Source organism: Pyrgilauda ruficollis, unplaced genomic scaffold (assembly GCF_017590135.1).
Source record: "Pyrgilauda ruficollis isolate IOZ18807 unplaced genomic scaffold, ASM1759013v1 scaffold54, whole genome shotgun sequence".
NCBI classification, from domain to species: Eukaryota; Metazoa; Chordata; class Aves; order Passeriformes; family Passeridae; genus Pyrgilauda; species Pyrgilauda ruficollis.
Window position 1 is genome coordinate 3,039,436 of NW_024527044.1, and position 16,068 is coordinate 3,055,503.

Consider the following 16,068-nt stretch of genomic DNA (forward strand, 5'->3'; position numbering starts at 1 on the left):
CTCGCATGGGTTTTCATTCTCAGTGTTTACTGGGGCTCTGGTTACATTCTCCAGACAATTTACTCATATAATGTGTTTTTTTCTCCCTCTGGCTACTGTGAAAAAAAAGCTTCAAAAGAGGTAGGCAGGGAAAAAAAAAATCCTCTCGCTAATGTTTTTCTCTCCTAAATACTGAGGAATTCTACTTCCCTGGCACCGTTCTCACTATTTACATGTGTGTAGCTGTGTACATACCCCAGCCTGCTAACCCATGCTCTGCACAAGGGATATAACTGAATAGGGTTATTCATAACCAAACCCTCATACAGCTCAGTCGGTGCCAGGATTTTAGTCTATGCTCACGAGGCTGTGATTAGTCCTAGAGAACATTATGAAAATCAACCTGGCTAATTATTACTCCAAATAACTGAGACAGGAATGCAATAGAGTCTCCAGGAAATACTATAAGAGAAGCAAGATTTGACTGTTTGCATTTGTTTGTTTGTAAATGTTCTCATTAGCTCATCTGTAAGATTTATGCTCCATGCAAGAATTACCAGGGGAAATTCTATAGACTGTTCAAAGAAAGAAGGCAGAAAGATGATCACATCACTCTTTTTGGATACAAAAGCCTCTGAATGCAAAAATTTTGTGCAGAATGTTCATCACAACATTGTTAATCATATCCTTGTTGACTATACAAACCATTTATACTAAGTTTCCTAGCATTTAAAAACAGAGCTGAGAGCCTGATTTTCTATATATCTCCAAGCAAAATGTTTTTCCCTATTTTAAACCCCTAAATTAAAACACAAGAGTTCAGTCCTTGGGAGAGTACATCTATGTATGGAACAAAAAGAACCTGTCAACAATCTCAAGATCTCTGCAAAAGCACAATTGGACAAAGCCAGAAACATCTAGGTGATCCCAGTACGAACAGTGTGCCCTAAGTGCTGGAGACACCATGTAACCCTCAGGACCCTGCCAATCTGACATGAGGCAAAAGACCTAATCAATATATCTACTGGGATTAATTTTACCATAAATATGAAAGGAAAATAAAGCACCGAGCCACCTATGATGAGAGGAGGGTGGGTCTGCACCAGTCCAGAAGAGTGGTAAAAAGCCATCCAAGGCATCTCTGATGCTCCAGATGAATGCAGAAAAATGAAACAATTCCCAAATAACCAAGACAATATGTGGCCAGTTTCATCCAAGAGAAAAAATAAATCCTTCCTGACAGTCTAGAAGACCTCACTAAAGCAAAAAAAAAAAAAAAAAAAAAAAAAAAAAAAAAAAAAAAGACACAGTGATTATTTGCCAATAATTATTCTACTTTGAAACTGTAGGTGTTACAAGTATGGTGAGAGCAACCCTGGCAGTGCTGGTGCCCCGAGCCTCACAAGGGACTGAGGAATAGGAGGAATAACAGGTTCTCAGAGTGAGAGACAAGGAACTGCCACCAACATCCTGACAGGGCTCCCACTCACACATGCACAGAAAGATGTACAGATTTTTCCACACGGCATATGAAAGGAAGTATTTAAAATTACTTATTTAACATCCTCTTAAACATCGCTACCTGTGACAGCTTTTACAGGGCAAACAGTGTTATTATTTAGGGCTCTGCGGGCTAGGAAAACATTTCTTCTTTTAAGAGTGGCTTTGTCTGACTTAAGTTGGCAAACACTGGGTCCTGTAATGCCTTTGTCAGGTAGATAAAGCGGCTCCTCACTCTTGGGTGTCTTTTCCATGGGTCAGTACCTACCTGCAGTGACCAAGTCACTTCTCAGCTGCTTCCCTGATGAGCTAAATATGTTGAGCTGCTTATGCCTTGTGTTGTCATGCCTCTTTTCTGAATCCTTTTTCATACCTTTCCTTTGAACTTCCCTTACTATTTCCACATTGCTTTTGAACTGCAAACACCAAAACTGGACACGGTTCCTAACAGTAGCCTTACCATGTTGTGCATGTGAGCAACATCAAATCCTCTTATCTGCTTGATATTACTCTTTTTTACATCTCAGGATTGCATTGCCCTTTTAGCAACAGAATTGCAATGAGATTTCATTTTGAGGTGTTTATTCGAAAAGAAACCAAAATCTTTTTCAAAGTCCTTGTCTTCCAAAAAGAGCTCCTACCCTGCACAGCCTCTTGTCTTCATGCTTTACTGTACTGCCTTGCACTAACCTAATGTTCAGAATTTTTTCATTTTATTTTGACCTCTTCATAAACTGAAACAGGGTAACTTTAGCTATTAGAAGGCTATTCTTTACTGTGAGGGTGGTGATGCACTGGCACAGGCTTCCCAGGGAAGCTGTGGCTGCCCCATCTCTGGAACTATTCAAGACCAGGGATGGGGCTTTTGCTCAGCCTGACCTAATGGAAGGTTCCCTGCCCATGGAAGGGGAACTGGAACTAGATCATCTTTAAGGCCTCTTCCAATACAAACCATTTTATGATTCCATGATTAAGCACTTCAGGTCACTCAGCAATAATAATTTGCCCCTTTATTACTTATTCTTCCATTTGTTCACCATTAACCTGTGCTATGTGTAAACGTGATTCTGTATAATTTCTTTGATAAGTGATAGAAACACTTGGCCTTTGCTCAAAACTTGATTCCTAAAGGAATCTGTTAAAAAAGACTTTTATATAATGTTCAGAATCTGTGAAAAGCATTAACCAAATAAAAACCAGAAGGATCATTGTCATTTTAAACTGACTTTTACGAGACATTAAAGAAGGAAAATTTCTTTTTATAGTCAGAGCAAAGATGCCATTCCCTTCCAGAGTGGGGATGAACTCCCCTAATGCTTTGTAAGGTACTGAAGGGACAATTGCTTGCCTCAAACACCTACCTCATATGTAAACTTTGGGGTAAATCAGACCTTCTAAAATAGGTGTCTAAAGGTATGTGAGACCTTTGAGTGTCTCCAGGCCCCAAGGTATGCTGGCAGGCCTGGCTGTACCTCAGCTCTATCCCCAGAAAAGCCCACAATATCCTCAACCTTCCCCTATCAAGTTTTCTGTGGGTCTGAAGGGACCTTCTCTGGTCAGTCTGGATAGAAGGAAAACAAAGGCTGTGGAGAGTAGCACTGTCTTCATCTCACTCCAGAGCCTGGATATGATTCCCTGTATTATCAGTGGCAACCAATGCAGGTAGCCATTAAGTCTTCTGAGAGGCTTCAGCAGCACCTACTTGTCTCATTTTCCTATCTGTGAACCTGCTTCTGGTTCTTTCCACAGGTTTATGAGGTACTTAACATTTACAGGGAAAATTCAGTATTTAATTAAGCTGAATTACATCTCAGAATTTTTCTGAGATTGTTTGGGAGGCCATCTAAATATACAGAAAAATCATGTGTATATGCTGAACCAAAATCTTATAGCATATATTTTGGTCCCTCTATTAAATGATAGAACAGCAACATCTCTTCTCTGTGCCCAGGGTGTCATACCACTGCTTCATTCAGAGCTGAAATTAATTATTTACGATTAAAATTACCAGAATCACATAATATTCTGAGTTGGAATTGACAAGAATGGGGGGCATGATGCCTCTCCTAAAGGAAATGTGAATGAGTCATTTATATTTTTTTGTTCTCACTCTCTGTTCTAGTTATGCCACAGATGGTAGAAAAATAGAAGTCAAACTAATTTAATACAGACATTCAGTTCAAAATGGCATGTATTTTAGTTCTCCCTGTATAATTATGAGGAATAGGTGGAAACATATTGTTACTGTTTTAGACAAACAAATCAAACAACACAGCTCCCTCTAAAATCACCTTGAAAGTCCAATTCCTCCCACATCCTCCTTCATAAACCAGTGTAGTGGAGTTACTCTGATAAAACTCAAGCAGCTGATGCAATGACTTCAATGGCAATGAAAATGCCTTTCCATGTGACTGAGTGGGACTAGAGGTGACTGGAAATAAAGTTGTTAAACAGAACCTTCATAAACTTTCAAGAAGTCCAACAAAAACCTGACTTCTGCTATCCCTAACCATTAGAGATTTTCAAATAATTCAAGACAGTGCTCTAGACTCTGCCAGTATAGTGAAATAGATCTTACTTTTATTACTGCCCATCAGAAATCACAATCACAACTCCAGCAGAACCCACTTCTGTCTTCTGGGGGAAGTTTTAGCAAATGGTTCTGTCATGGCTAAGAGAAATCAACTCAATATACTGCTTGCTCTTAGAGGATCAGACTCTTCTCATTCCCTTGACAAGTCAGGGACAAGGACATTTTGGCTCATACACCTAAAATCACACAAATCTTTATTTCACCAATTCCAAGCAAATGACTTCATAACCTCTGCCTGCAGAGACGTGTGTGTGTCTGCAAACAGTTTGTGGTCAGGTTAAAGAGCCAAATGCCTGAGGAAATCAAGAATATGTAGAGTTGAGGAGTTAGACTATAATCCCCTTGTGAAAAAAATACAGGAATACAGTCAGCTCTTAGGGGGATGACCACATATCTTCCTCATCTCTTGGTACAATAATTTCCCTCAGTAGGTTATCAACCAAACAGTGATGAGCTGACACTCCTCGTCTTGTCTGAAGGTTGATTCTTTTCACAATAGTTGCCTGCCTTGATGACTACCCTGTAAATGACATGGAGGTGGGCATGGTTTGGGAGCTTTGAAGGACAGAATCCTTTTCTAAGCACTCCCGGTGACAGGACATTGTACCTGCCACCTCTGCCTTTCCACCCCTGAGAGCAGCTTTGGTTGCTCAGTCAAAGACAAAAGATTTGCTCAGAGAAGGAGGTATTTCATTTAACATGGTGTGCCCATTGAAGTCAACTCTTTTTTCAATAAATTCCACAGGTTAGTAGTTTTAATCCGTCTTAAATTCATATTTTGGCAATTAACTCAAGCTGCACAGATAAAAATTACTTTAAATGCCGTTTCCTGCTTCCTTTGGGCATTATCTTTCTGTTAAATGCTAAGGATAATTGTAACAGATATGTATATATGAATGCTAAAGCAGAAGCAAACAGTCTTTATACATCAAATAAATAAAAATAGATGATTGAAAAAAACCCTAAAATATATTTCAAATCTCCACTGACTTTTTCAGAACCCCTAAACCCTGTGAATATACAAAATATCTACTACCGTATTTTCTAGATATTCTACCAGATCTATTAACATTTTCAGACAGCAGAAAATTAATGCATTGACATTAGAATCTATGTTGTAAACCTGTAATTAAGGAGATCTTCATTAGCTGAAAGCAGAAGTGAAACCTTCCAGTTAAGGTCTGGGTAGCAGATATTCCTCTTTGGCTATGCCTTAGAAAAATCTCAGGCTACACTTTCAGAGATGAAATTTCATTACCTTTGAAATGGCTTAACCTGCATTAAAAAAAAAAAAAAAAAAGAAAAGAAAAAAAAAGAAGAATTCTCTAGTAGCAATCTAAATAATTATATTTTTAATCCCTTAAAATAAATAATAATTTCACTTCCTTAAGCATGTACAAACCTAGGGGATAGGTTTTACCACAAAGTAGGAAATATTTATAGGCACCCCTTTGCAAAATCCTACTCCTCAACTACTATGCTGGTCCCTGTGATACATGCCCACAGCTAATCTAATGGCATTGTCATCAAATATTTTTCAGACTAAAATGAAATCTCCAATAAGATGAATAGATCTGTGTGTCTTCCAATATTTTATCAGAAGATGGACTTGATGCTCTGACAATTCAAGATGCCATTAGTTTTGATATGATCAGCAAAGACAGGGGAAGTTGTATTATTCTCATTCTAATACACGCCTTGTAACATAATGATCTATTGCTAAAAGAGGAAATCTCTTCTTTCAGAAGAGCAAGATTTACCAGCCACCAAAGTCTTGCAGGCTATCAGCTGCCTAATCCAAAATTGGGATTCTTTCAAATAATCCTCAGCCTGTCGAGCACAACCCTGTAACAGATTCTATTAAAAAAAACCACAGTGCCATCCAAATAAACCCCTCACCCCAGAATATCTGTGTTTCTGGAAATAGAAATTTTGTTTCATTAGCATTGGAAAGATCCTTATTTTCAGCATTATTATGTGGACAAAGGTTTGCTTCCCTTAAAACTCAAACTATGTAAGAGTAGGGACAGGATTTCCCGAATGCTGAGAAAGGATGGGAGCGGCAGTGGATCTTTTCCAGTGCCAGGAATAGCATGCCAAGCATGGCGAATTTCTCCAGATCCAGGTATTCATCTTAATTTTTAAAAAAACTTGCAGATTGTTGCTTCACTTCATCAGGAGCAGAATGCCCCCAAATAACTTTTCAGTCCCCTGACCTTCTCTACAAAACTCTCCAGCTTTTTTCACAGAATCAGAGCAGAGAAAAAAGGAATTTAAAAACATATAAAATGAAGCAGTTTCTTCTTAAATTACTGAAGTTACTAAAATAAAATTGGAGCAAGAAAATTAAAGTATAATGGTATATTCAATGTAATCAAATGCTTATTCTTCATGAATATGAAATTGTGATGCTAATTCTGAGTCGAACTGGTTTAGATTTAGAGCAAAGTCACTGAGGATCAAGAAATTCTCTGAAATTCATTACCTGTAACTGAATGCAGAATCTGACCCTGTGTCAGCATTTGTAAATCAGGTATTTGACAAAATTTGATGGGAAAACTAAAGTCAAGATTTGAACTCTATCTTCCCGAAGTGAGAGTACAGAAGCACCTTCCTAAAATGAAAATGCAGAAAATGGTCAGTATAATAGACATATAGAGCTTCATAGCTTAAAAGTGCTGTCCAAATATTAGCTAAATCCTTACTATAAACCTGTGAGGCAGATAAGATGGAAGCACTTATGCTAAAAATAAATAAAACCTAGAACTGTCTCACATAACTGTAAGATTTTATTAAAAAATAAACAGGGCTGGTTGGTATCCTTAACCTCAAGGTCACAAAACAAAGTACTAGGCACTGGAGGATAGCAGCAGAAGCCAGTACTCCAAAATGACTGTGTCTAATTAAGGATTCCAAAGAATCTCTGCTTTATGCTCTCTCCTGTCTCAAAGCATTCGCTGCGAGAACATCCAAATGCCACCAGGAGACTGACATGCTACTTGTTAGGTCAACAGTCCCATTGAGACTTCTTCTCATCATCAGATTCTGGGCCAACCATATATGCTGGGCAAATAATGCTCCACCAGGGCAAATAACACTGGGCAGGGCTCTCCTGTTCAAAAGGGAAAAAACCGAGGGGGGAGAAAAAACAGCGTGGAAATCAGAAGAGTGTGTCGTGTGTGCACGTGCTAAATAATTCAGCTTTAAACTGTTCTGAACTTCTGACCCTCACACTCCACTGTGATGAACAGGACTGGAGGTTTCAATGTCAGTCCACGATATGTGAAAGACAAAAATGTATGAAGCCTGCTTGTTCCAGCGTGAGGCCGTATTCAGCTAAAAGCATTCTAATATTAATGATGATGGCTGGGTTCAGAACTGTTTTAGTCCACTGCAATAGTTTTCATTTGTTTATGAGGTTGGGAAGAGAGAAAATGAAATTGCTCTGTTAGTGCTGCACCCTGCTTCCTCCAGGCACTGGGCAGCATGTGTCCCTTTTCCAATAAAAACATAATTTGCCTATTTCTGTGGGTTGTGTGCTTCCCTCCCTTCCCTTTGCTGGCATTTGGCACAACTGCCTTACTTCTAACATGTTAGAGCATAAATGCATTTTTTTAACCAGCAAAGTAAGGAGGAAAGAATTTGATTAAGCTTATTTTCATGCTTACAGGAAATATAAAAGACAAAGTGTTCTATGTTTAAAACTACAGCATATGCAGCTTGTGTGCACATCAGAGATCCCTACAAAGCAGCACACGCAGATACAAGATTATACAGAAGAGAGAGACAGATGCAGATTTCCACGCGGAAAATCTCTAGTGACTCCAAACGCGATGGATATTAAAAAAAAAAAAAAAATCAAAAAAAAAATCGCGATGTTGATTCCAACACTCCTGTGGACTTGGAGAGGCCCGGGACCAGGACCTCGGGGAGCGATGATTTCATAAAGCGGGGCAATATTTCTTTCCAAGTACCCGCTACTTTCCCGCAGGCAGCGGGAGCGCGGTGACCTTTGGATCGCACTGTCCCCCGCACGTCCCCGCCGCGGCCCGAGGGCAGCGCTCGGGGCTCGGCGCCGCCCGCACCTGCGCCCGGGCGGAGGAGCCGCGACCATGCTCCCGTCTGGCCGGGCCGGGCTCCACCGCCTCCCGCCGCCGCGGTGATTGGCCCGGCCCGCCCCTCGCCCCGGCGCCCAGGCCACCTCCCTCCCTGGCTAAAGCGGGCAGTAGGTGAGGGGAAGGCGGCCAGACGGGAGCATGGTCGCGGCTCCGCAGCAGCCTCCGCCGCCGTGCCGCGCCTCCCTGCCCGGCCTCCAGCGCGGCTCCCGGCTCCCGCAGCCGCGCGGGGCTCTGCGTTAGCGGCGGAGGCTGCGATGCACAAGCTGCCGCCTCCCGCCGCCGCGCATCCTCCCGCCGCCTGAGGACGCGGCCGCCTGCGCCCCCGCGGAGGGAGGTAAGCGGCGCGGCGGTGCCTGCGCCCGCCGAGCCCCCGCCGCCGCCCGCCCGCCGCGCCGGGCATCGCGGGGCTGAGGCTGCCCTGCGCCTGCGCTCGCTGCCCGCATTAAAAACTTCCTGCGTGCCTCTCGCTGCCTGGGGGGTGCCGTGCGGGGGCCAGCGGGCCCTCAGAATGTTGCTGTGGTGGTTTGGGTTTTTTTCCAGGGTTTTTTCGTCTTGGCGTGGGGGTCTCCGCCCCCGCCGCGCACCCACAACTTCAGGCGCTCGCTCGGGGAGCGGCGGCGGCCGCGCATTCCCCCCCCCTCTCCGAGTCCCGGGGGCGGCGGCGGGGTCCCCGCAGACCCCCATCCCTCCGGGGGCGGCTGTCCCGGTGGATCCTCCATCCCATCCCCGGGCCCGCTCCCGGAGCCGCCGCGGACCTGTCTGGCACGGATCGGCGCGCACCCCGCAGGCAGCCTGCTTCCCTCCCTGCCTGCTTCCCGAACGCCTCGGCCAGCCCCGTCCTCTCCCTGTGCCTGGCATGCATTCCCGTTCCCCTTCTTGCTTCTCCACATCCCCACGCGTGATACATACGAGGAACTTTTCAGCACGATATTGCTTAAATATATATATATATATTTGTGTGTATATACATATTAAAACATTTTGTGCGATTCCCATGCCGATGACATGTCCTCGCCGGTGTGAGGTTTGTTTGGCTGGTGCTGTGCTTTTCCATTGATGCTTTTTTTTTTTTTTTCCTCCCTGAGGGTTGTTTTCCTGTAACTTGTCTCCGAACCCGGGTGCTGCTTGGTGCCGTTCGGAGCACAGAGGTGCATCCCTTGGGTGCCGGTTTTCGGAAGGTCTGGTTTAGGCTGGGAGGGAAAAGCTACTTTCTATTTTGACATTGAGTGGACGTGGCGAGCTGTCTTTGTCGTGTGAGGATGCAGGTCTGTGATCCCCGGGATTTTGGGTTCAGGTCTCTGTGTCTCCCCGGAGGGTGGAGGAAGGTCTGGAGGAAGGCACTTCTGGAGATGGATGGTGGTGTTTGTCGTACACTTCATAAACTGTGTGTGCTCATCATCTCCAAGATTATTTTATTTTTCCTCTCCTGGTCTCATTTATTAAACTGAAAATATCCCTTGAACGCTGGAGACAGATTTATCTCCCCACCATAACCAAAAATGATGGAGCCCTGGTCATGTAGTTGGCTGCTTATCTTTTGTTGCTGTATATGAAAACTGCCTAGAAAAAAATACAGCGTTCTGGTAACTAGATTAAGGGGGATTTAATCACTTTTCCATCAATGAAGGAAAAAGCCATGCATGTTTGCTGCAGGCTTATTACTTGTTTAAATGGAAGATTATATAGAGCATATTTCCGATAAATGAAGAAACTTTCTTTTTCCTGGTAGTCTTGTAAACAACTGAGCAAGTGTGTGTGTGTGTAGGCACGTGTGAGTGTCTTGCGCCGACTGAAACACGTTTATCAGGTTCTTCTTTTGAGGTACTTTCAAAAACCCAAACTACTGTAGCTTTAAGGTGACTGCAGATAACAGTATTATTGTTTCTTATAATTAGCAATCTGCTGAAACTTTAAATCCTCCTTGAAATATAGGATCTGTGTGAGAAAAGGGGTAGTGTTCCATAAGCTTTATTCTTTTTTTATTATTGTTTGCCTCCAAACCAAAGCAACAGTGTATCTCTTATTGTTGTATTCTGGCTTAAACTGCTAATAGTTTTATTTTTTTTTCCCATGTGGAGAAAAATCAAGTACAGCAATATTTTACTCTGACATTTATCTGCGTCAAACTTTAGTTATGCTCGGGAGGTTGTTTAATCTTCTCTGGGTAATGTTCAGGAGTGTGGCTTTTTGCTTGTTTATTCTTGTAACCTGTTCTTATTGTGTGTATTTCTAGAAGTTGTCTTCAGTTTAGGATGAAATATTGGAGCTATGCAAATAATTCAGTGACCCAACAAGAATGAGACTTAGCCTGCATATGTAAACGTGCTTTTCATTGCCTTGTTTTGCATAGCTGATTTTTTTCCCATAACATCCATGTTGATATTTCCTAATAATGTCTATGGTATTTTAATTGAAAATTAACATTTGGTGTTTGAATAACTAACTCTTTGAAAAAATGAGGGTATCACTGTGATTTATTTAAAAGTGGAAAAACATCCTGTCATACCAAGTACTTGTCTTGAAAATAATGACCTGTAACACTTAATTTGGATGAATTTCTGTTCATGTTCATTTTGTATACAATGAAGGGTCTTAAATGAACTCTGAAATACAAACTGGGCTTTTGGTCTCAAACTGCCTGACTTTCCTGCATTTGTTGTCTCCAGTAGCTTATGAAATGTGTGCACAATGTGTCAACCTTTCCCTTAACAACAAAACCTATGAGCAAATGTTCAGTGTGAATTATATTACGGAAATAAAATATTCTATAGTTGTCATGGTTACAAATAGAGGCAGGGTTACTGGTTTTCATCTGCATGCTGGGGAGGGGGGATCTAGTTTTGTCACTTTTTAATTACGTTTCTATTGAGTGATGGTCATACTTCAGATACCCAATATATTAAATACATGGCACAGTGAATTAGATTTTGTCAAAGTCTTGCTGAAATGAAACAAAAAGTGGTGGTGTGCAGGAACAAACCCTTGTTCATTTGTTTTTTTTGAAGCAGAAATCTTGAGGGAAGAAAGTAACCAGCTCTGTTTTGTCTTGGTTTCTAGATTAGCATGCTGCCGGTATTGCTGCTCTTCTTCAAACAATAATAAAAAGTATATAGTGTGTATGTTGACTGGAAATCTTCTCAATGAAAGGAGGGGAAGGCACGGATCTAGGAATTAGATGTGATTTTTGGGTTTACTGAGCGCTGTGTCTGGTGCTATCACTTTTAGTGCCTGTTTGCGAGCAGAATTCATTATGCCCAGGTTTGCTGTGATAGTCTCTCCGGCGATGTTGCTCTGCTCCCACGCGTCCTCCTCTGCCAGGTAGTGATCCGTGGTGTCCCTGGGAGCTGCTCAGCTTCGGGCTGCGCTGGCAGCACCAGAATCGGGACCGTGAGTATTTGCAGTTGTTGGCGCTTATCCCAGTGCTCTTCTGTCTCTCCTTCTCCTTCCTCATCTGCAATTCAGTCTTGTCCATGCCTGCTTGTTTTCCTGACCTTTTAATTTAGTTCCGATACCTGATGGACCCAGTTCTTCTGAAGCGCAGGAGAAATAAATAAATAAAGGGCCAAAATAATTAATTTTTTTTCCTTCCCTTCTTGCCTTTGTGTGCTGTGGTGGAAACTCACACAGAGCATTAGGGTGGGAAAAGTACCCCATGATCTGTAAATGGAAAGAGAAATTCCAGGCTGTCCCACCTTGTTTAACCCTTGTAACTTGCATCATACCCCTATTGTGCAATTTTTTTTTTTTTTATCTTGAAAGTAATTTGGAGTTTTCTGTTGCACTTTGAAGTTTTGGTCTCTCTTCAATATTTTTGTTGAGGTTTTTCTATCATCCCTTCTTTAGGTTGAACATGGTCTTACTTGGGTTCTTTTAATGACTTGTCCACTAAACTCCATCCATCACTTGGATTTGCTGCTGTAGGCTATGGATCCAGAGAGCCAGCACAGGTGAGGGCTGGATCCCAAAACTGCTCTGTTTGCAGAGCCTCAACTTTATAGTGCAGCACTGAAATTACATCCTCTTCAGATCACTAATTCTTTGTGCCGCAGTTGACACTTCTAGCTAGCTAAAAATCTCAGCACGGGTTAGTGACTTACTTGGTCCTTCTGCTTTTTTGTTTTTCCTTCCAGATCTTCCATTTTGGGCAGTTTGCAGATTCAGTAGTCTTAAATATGACATAGTATCATTAGGTTCTGTGATTTGTGTATGTAATCATTTTCTTAATGTACTCACCTCTCTGCGGAAGAGAGTGTGAAACCTACATCCTAAAGCCCATAAACATACGAATTAGATAACGTTGAATATACCTGTAGGTAACTGAATTACTGCATTAACCCTTTGTTTTATGTTGGCTTACCCAGCGTGGAGAATGATTTCAACACCCCTGTGTGCAGTTAACTCTTCCATAAAGTTACTTGTAGGAAGGTGGAGCTCCTACATGGAGGCTTAAGATGCTCTTCCCAAGAAGCAAACTGCCAACAGCAAATCCAAGTGTGAGGCTGTATGAAACATAAACAGCTTTGACATGCTTCTGTCACTTCTGTGCTTCCTTTGTTACCAGAAGTACAAAGAACTCCTCCTCAGCTATAAGGACTTTAAAAGGAAATAGATTAGGAATCTCTTATGGGAACACCTTTCTGTCAGGTTTTTGCTATCAACAGTGAGTCCCAGGGTGTGAATATGTATCGTGTACCTGGTGCAGTGAAACCAGACCTGGTGCAAGCGGTGCCCAGAAGCCTTCCCGGTGCTGTTGTTATGCAGCCAGTTACCTCTGTGCTGTCTTGACCATCTGATAAATGACAGTAACTGAATTCCTAGTCACACTCTTCCATAAATAATTTTATGTTGTGGATTAGGATATGTGGAACATGGGACCGTTTTGTCTAATTTTTATGTGTTGCTTTTTTTTTTTTTTTTAAATCTATGATGCTTAGGTTTGGGTGTTCAGGTATTCACAACTTGGATTTTGGCCATAATTGGTATTAACATCAGAAAAACACAAGTTTTTTTTGTGGTCTTAAATTTCAGATAAAGTATAGTACTTGCTTGCAATAATAATACTAATTCTGTGAAACAGTCTGCTGAAATACAGACAAAGACTTATTTTAAAATGAACTCAATGTTCCTTTTGTAGCATTCTGTGATTTGTGTTTTTGTTTAATTCTCTGCCATCCATTCCAATATGCTATGTGATGTGTACTGTTAAGTGCTGGGATTTCTGTTCAGGTTTGGTTTTTCTTGGGTTGGTCTCCAGTTTTAGAGCTCTACATAAGTTCAGGTAGTACACAGTTTGATTGGGAAGCAGATTATATCTCAGGGTGTGCAATGGAACTGGTTCAGTGCAGCAGTTTGCAAGAAAATCTGCCACTGATAAAATTCCTCTGCAACACTGCTGTTAACTAAAAGCTGTTAAGTATGCTGTGGCAGGAGTGTTTCTTGGACTGTCAGTGTAGTTGAGAGACACTGGGAAGAATCCTTCAAGTTGGTACAGAGGTATCTGAGGCAATAACCATGTTTGCTAGTAGGACTCAAATTCAGAAGAGGCTGATTTGTTGAGCTGGACTCTATTCATATGTCTCTTCATATTTTTGAATCTTGGAGAGAGACTCATTATCAATCTCCACTCCTGTTGTTTATTTTAAAGCCCCCCAGACAAACCCAAAAACCTCCACCCCCAAACCAAGATCTGCATGACAGTGCAGACTTCTGAAATACTGGGTTTGAAGTGTGATTTAAGGCCTTTAGCTTCAGACACTTCTTAAAGTCCATGCCGATGAGTAATTAATATTTAAATCGGATAATTCTGCTCTAAGAGCTGCATTGTCAGACCTTGTTGGAGGATTTTATTTTTGCTCTGTAAGAGCAATGTTGGTGGATTTGCAGATCGCAGCATGCTATAGCTACTCAGAGAAAGGTTTCTTTTCTCAGTCTGAGGCTTAAACATGCTTTCTCCCTTAATTAGAGGGAGAAGAATTTAAATGCAGTTAGTTTTTCCAGCCACAGGTAAAACCCAGATCAAAAGGAGAGGTGAAAGAGTTCAGGAAGTTCATTGCAGTAATCACACGACATGGAGTAACTTTAAAGTGGATGCAGCTGTGTTTACCTGTGCTTTGAAATCTATATGTATTGCAAAGTTCGGTTGATTTGTAGCTTGTTGAGCACCTGAATTCATTAAATGATTCCTAACATATTGTATACTTCAGAAACTTCATTTTTCACTTTCTCTTGATTTTTTTATTGTCTCTTGCCTGCCAAGGGTGGAACAATGCCAAATTGGAACACTTCATATTACAAAATGTTGTTGGGTATATAAATGTCTGGAAAATACTTTTGAAACTATATGAAATGCTGCAGAATGAAGTTAAACAGTATCTTTTTAAGCTTATCCATTAACTCTTTTTAAAGTTTGGAAGAGCAATGGCAGGGAAGCTGCTAATTCTGTGTGAAGTTTATGTTCCATTACAAGCAGTAGAACACAAAAAATATACGTGTATGTGAAATGTATGAACTATTTCAGCTGTATTGATCTATACACAATGAAATGGCTCCTTGACAGTGCTTATATTCTTAAGTGTAACCTTAATATGGGGTGGCTAAGTAGAGCTATTTGGCATGAAGTTTTTGCTTGGATTATGAGGGCCAGGAACTCTGATGGCAGTGGAAGTTGGTTATTCTGGTTGAGCCTTTTTTACTTTTGCCCTCTTATTGAGTGGCTTTTTTTAAAAACTAGTTAGAGGCTATAAGAGATGTTTCTGAAGACTGCATGAATGAAGGAAGGAAAATAATAGAAGAAAAGCTTTTCCTAAAATTTTACTGGTAGTCACTGGAGTAGGGAGAAATTTCTGGAAGGTTGGAGTAAGTAGCTGCTTGATTATGAGATACTGATTATATTTTAAGGGTTTTATTTAAAAACTGGATCATATAAATATCTACTTCAAAGATGCATTTTGTTTCTTTCTCATCCTCTCTTCTCAGTTGGGGATAGGAGTAGATGCAACAAAGCTTAGCCAGATGTTCCTCATGACAGTGGACTGCCCTGCTTTCCCCCCCGACAGTGGGTTTCTCCCCAGTTGTGCAAACAGCTCAATAGATTACATCTGAAAAGCCTCTCTACTACCACAGACACTTCGCAATCCATTCTGCTCAGAGTAGAGAAATACCAGATACACTGAGGATATTGTGTGATGAGAGGTTATGAAAAATGTTGTGCCTTCTTCCTGTAGAAGGGCACAAAAAGTGTGTGACTAACACTCCCAGGTCATCTCTGACAGACTTGCTAATAAAATGCAAGGCAAAATGTTAAATGTACTGCACTGCCCTCTTTATTATGCTATTTTTGGCTGATCATATGAGGAAAGTATGTATCATTTAAACAAAAGTCACTGCTCTGTCTTCCCTTCTTTCACTGTTTCACATTTCTAAACATTGAGCATACCAATCAATATTCCATTAAGAGGAGAATTAACTTGGGAGAAGCTTGCATGTATTTGCATGTAGTAGCTTATTTCTTGGTCTGTGGCTTTGTGTTGTCTTTCCCCAGTGTCTTTTTTTTTTTTTAAGAACACTCCAAATATTTGTGCAATTACTTCTAGTAGTAAGGTTTGCCATGCCCCATCTTAATTTTGTCAATATGAATTGCTGGTAGAGCTGTCTGCGATGCCCTGCGTGCAGGCAACATCAGTCAAATGTTTGTAGTTACGTTTTTACTTCTGTTTTACAATAGCTGGGCATCAAGGTACTAGGCTTCAGATCAAATGTTGCCCCCGGTTACACACATGTAGTTAACAGAAATCAATGTTGCATAGGCGTAAATGAAAGTTGGGTTTGATCTTTGGTGAGTTAACTCTTATCTCTTCTACATTGATGCTAGTCTAGATT

General features: G+C 41.3%; 1 protein-coding gene across 3 annotated transcripts in view; it reads left to right on the forward strand.

The window, feature by feature from the left end:
- Positions 1-8,303: 8,303 nt before the first annotated feature.
- Positions 8,304-16,068, forward strand: part of KLHL29 (kelch like family member 29) — a 388,766-nt gene continuing 381,001 nt past the window's right edge. For all 3 annotated transcript variants that reach the window (XM_041480963.1, XM_041480965.1, XM_041480967.1), the window contains exon 1: positions 8,304-8,524. The gene's annotated coding sequence lies outside the window, so the exon portion shown is untranslated. The remainder of the gene's footprint in view (positions 8,525-16,068) is intronic.